The sequence below is a fragment of the Macrobrachium rosenbergii genome, chromosome 44, assembly GCF_040412425.1.
Source record: "Macrobrachium rosenbergii isolate ZJJX-2024 chromosome 44, ASM4041242v1, whole genome shotgun sequence".
In the NCBI taxonomy this organism is placed as follows: Eukaryota; Metazoa; Arthropoda; class Malacostraca; order Decapoda; family Palaemonidae; genus Macrobrachium; species Macrobrachium rosenbergii.
The window spans coordinates 45,745,535-45,753,034 of record NC_089784.1 but is presented as its reverse complement, the minus strand read 5'-3'; the positions used below and the strand labels follow the sequence as shown (position 1 = coordinate 45,753,034).

General features: G+C 32.3%; 1 protein-coding gene and 1 long non-coding RNA gene across 3 annotated transcripts in view; one reads left to right on the top strand and one right to left on the bottom strand.

Annotated features, from left to right (window-relative positions):
- tws (protein phosphatase 2 regulatory subunit tws) overlaps nucleotides 1-7,500 on the top strand; it is a 214,005-nt gene that overhangs the window by 31,074 nt on the left and 175,431 nt on the right. The window lies entirely within an intron of this gene.
- The window catches only part of LOC136829206 (uncharacterized), a 9,952-nt gene that overhangs the window by 1,723 nt on the left and 729 nt on the right, over nucleotides 1-7,500 (bottom strand). The window lies entirely within an intron of this gene.

Genomic DNA, 7,500 nt, shown 5'->3' with positions numbered 1-7,500 from the left:
CAGTGTGAGTTTGGCCGACATGGGCTAGTCTAGCCTAGCCTAAACACGTGTGTGAACATGGAGTGAGTTAACTCTCACCTGCCGAAGGAGATATATCTTCATTAGTGATACTGACTTATCATACGCTATTAATGGTTTGATGTATTCAGTTAGCATAACTCATGCTATCCCATCTTCGTTTATTCGGGGTGAGAACGATACGACGAAGTGCTCAGCATGTCCTTTATTCTTGCTAGCTGTTTACAGAGTACTCGGGAATTCATCCCGCGTGGGTAAAGTTCACAACATTACAAAACAGAACCATTCCTTTTTTGATACATATGTACTACAAAAGTTATTTTTACAGAATCGTAAAATACATAAAAATACACGAACACAAACATCACATTCGTGAACAATAATTGAATACTGAAACAAAACAATTCTTAAAGAACTTCACGCCTACCGTGGCATGGAACCACAGAAAGGAAGCTCACTACTGATACGTAACAGTCAGCAAGGCAAGGAGAAGGAACTCCTCGTGTGGTGCCATAGGCTACTCTCTACTGACAATCATAACACATACAGTCGGTGGAAGAGGCAACTGGTGACAGTCACCGGTTGCCCAGTGTGAAATGTTCTTTAGACATGAACTCACTACAGCTCTAAGGACTTTGTATCCTAAGAGTAATTTTAAATTTGTATTAAAACACACCTCAATTATGGTCAGACTACTCGATGTCTACTCGGCATACACTGGCGGTCAGCATCAATTTCCAGTTGTTGGTCATCACCACCATGGTTGCATTGTCAAATCAAATGTATTTTTAACCACAGAAACCCATTCAAGTTCATATAAAGCCAGTATTCTATACTATAATGTCAAAATTCATTTTGAAACCACCGATTGCATTATGCATCTTTTAGAATCTTTACTTCAAGAAACAGTCACCTTCCACACCATCACACATTGCCAGTGTCTGTCATCGCCCTCGAGCATTTCTTCCAATCATAAATAGGTTTTAGCCTCACCTCTTAACAGGTAGTCCTGCCATACATTTTTTTTCCATCTTGTTTATTACATACTTTTTTTAATTTTTGAAATTATAGTTTTTTGTAAAGGATCTCTGTGAATCATAGGTGCGCATATTAATTTGTTCATTCGGTTTTGATTTTATTTTACAACTCTCCGACACTCCAAGTAACTCTACTATTTTTTGTTCATATATGTTTTAGCTTGATTTTTTTTAGCTATTAAGAACCGATTTTTAAATAATTTAACTAAATATTTAAGCAATATATTAGCTCTATAGGACAAGCATTTTCCGATTGTAAAAATATCAATAATGTTGTATTTTCAGTACTATTCTCTGATGATGGGAATGGATTCCCACAACTTTTTGTAAAGAGCACAAATAAACTAGAGGTGATTTCTAGTATTTTTGCAATATATATATATATATATATATATATATATATATATATATATATATATATATATATATATATATATATATATATATATATATATATATATATATATATATATATATATATATATATATGAACTGATAAATATAGGAAATCTGGTAGTTGTTTGTACATATTTGTGATCAGAGAGTAACGAATAGATACTGTTGATTCGTCGAATGCCATACGATCATTGGGGTTTGGCTTGGGCAATTCAAACGAGTGCCATACATCGAAGACCCTTACTGGTTCCTTTCGATTATAAGAGACCAATCAACTGAGGTCTATAACCTAAGCAAGTTCAGTTTGGAAAGCTAATGATCAGTAGGGGATTAGCGGTCGACGGTTTGGGGCGCGTGTCGCCTCAGAGTACCTTCCGACTATAATTGCATAATTGAGTAGCGTAATATTAGCAACAGGGCCCTGTGTATCTATTAAGGAAAATACACGTGTTAATTGTATCTTACGCATTTCATTTGTACTGGTAGAAACTTTACATGACCGAGAATCAGGTCATATATATATATATATATATATATATATATATATATATATATATATATATATATATATATATATATATTATCAAATATATTAAGATACATATATATATATATATTAGTTATCAAATTATTATAGCTCCAACGTGTAAGATCATTTTCGAGTATATATATATATATATATATATATATATATATATATATATATATATATATATATATATATATATATATAAACTCGAAAATGGTCTTACACGTTGGAGTTCATATTAATTTGATAACAATATATATATATATATATATATATATATATACTATATATATATACATACATACATACATATATATATATATGTGTGTGTGTGTAAATTGAAAAATTATTTTATATGGTAGAGCTCAAAATAAGTCGATAACGTAATCGTCGTAATATGTACAATTAGATAAGATGGTTTTATTCAGGAATCTATCTTATTTAGAGACAGCAGTTTCTGATAAGAGGCCCATTTATCTGTTAGGCTTCTTAAGTAGATAGATAAAATAATGTTGATAGCCATGATTTCTTTCAGACACGAACGCCCACGCACAGGTGCGCACGGAAACACTTGCTTTCAGATATATATATATATATATATATATATATATATATATATATATATATAACGCCCACGCATATATATATATATACAATATAATATATATATATAATACGATATATATATATATATATATATATATATATATATATATATATATAAATATATATATATATATATATATATATATATATATATATATATATATATATACATATATATATATATAAATATATATATATATATATATATATATATACAGTATATATATATATATATATATATATATATATATATATATATATATATATATATATATATATATATATTGCCATGAAGTGTTCAAAGTACCTGGTTATTACACTACCAATCATAGAATTCAAAACTTACCTCACTTACAGACAGATACATGAACTCTCATAACAAAACAAAAAATAGGACTGAGTACTCTAAACTTAACAGTGATCCCTTAAAAAAATTATTAGAAATGTGAGGTATCAATGTTTAAACAAGAAATATACTAAAGTAAAAGGGCATCACTCCATTACTATAACTGTCTCCAAGGTTAGAGTCACTTCAGCCAAAATGAGAGAACAAAACTATCTATCATTCTAGTTTATATTTACATAATTCCTACACTGGTGGTCAATAAATGAAACACTACTGTAAAAACTTTTAATACAAACATTTATTTTTAATTCAAAATTAATAAATCAAAATTCACAATTTTACTTTCAAGAAAAATTACTATTACTTGAAAACACAGATCTTAATTAATTCTTAAATCAAGTTAAGCACCAAAATTAAATCACCAAAATGTTAATATGTGAAACAAAACTAAGTAAGCAAAAGTTAAACCATTAACAAATACTTAAGATGTGAAAGAAGTCTAAGTAAATAATTTGAAAACACAAGAACACACAAAAACACAACAAAATTGAGAAGTGTCAAATGAAATAAATTCACTTAAAATCTTACTTAATTGACCAGTCTAATAAATACAAATCAATTTAAACAACTCTCACAGAAATCAACAAAGTTTGAATAATACATCTTCAAACTTCATAATATGTTTTAATCATGGATAAACTTGGTAAATTAACTTTACCTTACACAAGCTTTCAAGCTTTCAAGCTTTCACATGATTACCCCAAATGCAGCTGCTTGAAATTCACTAAACACGCTTTTCTGATAGGCGCCATTATGATAAATACACTCCTATAATGTCTGTATAGATTTCACAATCAGTTAACAGAGTGACCAATATAAAAACAATTTACATTACTGTAAAAATCCTGTTAAATGGATCCGAGAGAGAGAGAGAGAGAGAGAGAGAGAGAGAGAGAGAGCTCTCTTTTTTTTAAATCTGCATCGCACGGATTTCGGCATCACAATGAATATGAATTTTATCTTCAGTCAGAAGCAAGACCCCATATATCATTCTAGCAAATAAGGATGACGTCATTAAATGTAAAACATTTTGGGATAAATTGGACGTGATCAGAGTTTAAATGACGTAATAGCCATGTGCTTTTGTGCAATAAATACCCCCAGTAATTCTCAAAAAGGCTCACGTGACGTAAGGCAAAACGTTATGGACAAAGCCTTTGACGAGATCTCAACGCGATCGATACAATAAGCACGTGGTTTCATCCCCCTGTAGAATACCAAAGATGGCGCGAATGATTGACATGTTTGATAAACAGGCGAACGAGCATGAGCCTTCCCTTATCTCGACTATCAACAGAACTTAATTGCTTGACTCACAACAAAAGCGATTGTTGCAATCTCTCGATGACAACTCCAGAACACGTGGTCTGGTCTGACTTAATCTCTCGCTCGCTATTACGTTATTACTAAGAAACATGTTATTAATTTCTTCTGAAATCCTGTACAAATGACATTTTACAAACTAGTATTAATTATATTTCTACATCATCACTACATACAATAACTTGTACATAGAAAATTATATAATAATCAGAAATGCAATTAAAACATTTGGAAAATATACAATACAATACATTCTATACATTATATATATATATATATATATATATATATATATATATATATATATATACATATATATATATATACACACACACACACACACACACACACACACACACACACACACATATATATATATATATATATATATATATATATATATATATATATATATATATATGCACTTTATATGTTTGTGTGTGTGTGCATCTCAGAGACAGCAAGTAGCTGAAGTCTTTTCCCACATAAACATTTTAATAATTAGAAGACTCCATTGTATTTTGTAAAAAGTGCTCATATTAAACAGTAATGACAGTAATGGAGATTTATGCATCTTTGCTTGACGAATCACAATATACACTGGAAACTGTTGAGAAAACGTGATCATTCAAAATAGAAAAGAATATTTTTGCTGAGTCATCATCCATATCCAGTTGTATCCTACGATGTCACCGGGGCCTTGACCAGAGGTCTACGAATTCATGTACTACTACAATCTTGTGGCTTCACGATTTCTGAGTCAGCTTCAGCGAGTGTTGGTAGTTACTATTGCTAAGGCTAATGGTAAAGTACAGTTTATAGCCTACTTCCTGTTTCACTCATGCGTGTGCAAGCTGGATTTCCTATCGGCGGTCAGTTGGCATCACCACAGATACACCACCGGGAAGAAATGAAAAACAGTTGTAAATCCTCATCGGTGTCAGCTTTTTATTGCTAAACCATCGTCAGAGGACTGATACAAAGTGGTAGAAATTCAACGTATATATATAATAGTAAGACAGTACATACGAACATGCAGACGGTTTGAAAATAAGCATTTGCACATAATCCCATTAGTGACAGGTCAACTTTTTTGAGATCCGATGATATAGCTGCAGTTCATTTCCTTTTTCCCAGTCTCTCATCTACCTTTCTTAAAATTAAACTTCTTGCATATTTCTTCTGAAATTAATGGATCAAGTTTAAACATGCCTGCCTGAAATTCACGTCCTTAAGGAAACTTTCTTTTATAAACTAGACTTCATGATGTTTCTTTCCATTTCACTCTTAGATTAAATGATCTTTATTGCTCCTGTCCAGTTAATTGTGATTGTTTTCACTAACATGTACAAAAATTCCAATGTTCACTTTTGCATATCTGACACATCTTTTGTGCTGTTCTGTTCTGTTTTCCAGTGTTTTTCCAGTCTGACCAGCATAAAAGGTACCAAAAGACTTAAATGGAATTCAGTTTAATTCACCTTCTATGGGCTCCCCAATATGTACCGGGAAACTGTAAACCTGCTAATGTTATTCCCTCTCTCTTCTTGAAGAGACATTCGTTGGATGTCCTCAAAGAGGGTTCTTATCCTTTCGGGCTGCAGGCTACACACTCTTTCACACGGACGGATGAGAAGTATTACAAATTCTGTGTTGACGATCACTGCTTATTTCCGTTCCTGTTACTAGTAATGGCAGGGTTAATGTGTACTAGAGGACAAACCAAGGACTTTGAATAAGAGCCTAGGGGTTCTGCACTTTACAGTTTATTCACATATATGACAACACGTAAATGATTCACATATGAAAATAACAGAGAAATACAAAAGGTAAGCGCAAAAAGAAAGTAATAATTCAGAGGAAAACAAAGACAAAAGAGCGGACCAACATCATAAATGATAAAAACAAAAATTTAGCTACAGAAAGACAGTGAAAACAAAGCCAGCATTAATTGATCACCAGGAATTTAATATAAACAGGCTCACATGCAGGTAATCACTGGAACTTAATTTACTTAAGTATCCTATAGAAATGAATGTGAACTCAATATGCTAAAGTCTCCCATAGGAATGGATTTGAGATCAAGCGACATGGAGTCTGGGATCCTGTTACATGAGCCACTGAAATGATAATGCTTTCACTAAGGCCCACATCCAAACTGCAGACTTCACATGTGAAATGTGTACGCACACAACTACGGTAAATATATTCCTAATGCAGAATGGAAGGTCTCATATAAAAGACTCTCAAGCATTCAAGAGTTATTCAGATCAGAACAACTTACGTTACGTCTTTCGTAGGAAACTTTAACTTCGTTTTATTTACGTTACACTTTTCACAAATGACCTGCAACTCTGTTACGACACAACAGAAAAAGTTCTCAGCCGGAACTGTGATTCCTGATCGAAACTTATCAAACATGTTCTCGATAAAGGTCAGTCCAAGTATGAACCATTCATTTCAGGCACATCCCTTAAGCCAAGCAACACATGGAAATATTGTTAGTTTAATTCAGAAGCATCCGTGCAACTTTTACCATGGGGCACACTGTCTCAAAGGTGCCGCAGGGGTTTATTTTATCTCTCGCTACTGATTCTGTAGTACGTTAGTTGCATTTATAGCTGCAGTACAGCTCATTAAAATATCCTCTGGAATAATGCATGAACAATCTTACAGACAAGCAGTTTCCGTTACAATGTGCTATTGCACATATGTTTATTTTTCCCCAAAAAGTAGTTGTTCAAAGCTTTTGACCAATAAAAATCTCATGATAATGAACAGATACGACAGTATCAGTATTTAATCAAGAGGCATGACACCGTGATGACAAGACTAACTTAATGGCTTCAGTGAGAACATAGAGATTTTACAATATTAGAATTATTGTTTAATATAAATATTGTCTTCAAGAGCACTTTCATGAACTCTTAGTGTACCTAATAAAAATGCAGGGAGCATTATTACACTGTTACAACACATATGAGCAATCATTATATTCGTTAGAGGAATTCCAATAACGTTTCCCCAAACAGAATTTCGTTCTTTACATTAAAAGTACAAGTTGCTTTTTATTACTTCCCCCCCCCCCCGCAGAACTAATGACTCAATCATTCTATTTCCGCTTGATTCCGCCTTGCCCCTGGCTGTATCAGTTTGGGCGGCTCTTGTGATTCCGGTGTTCTATT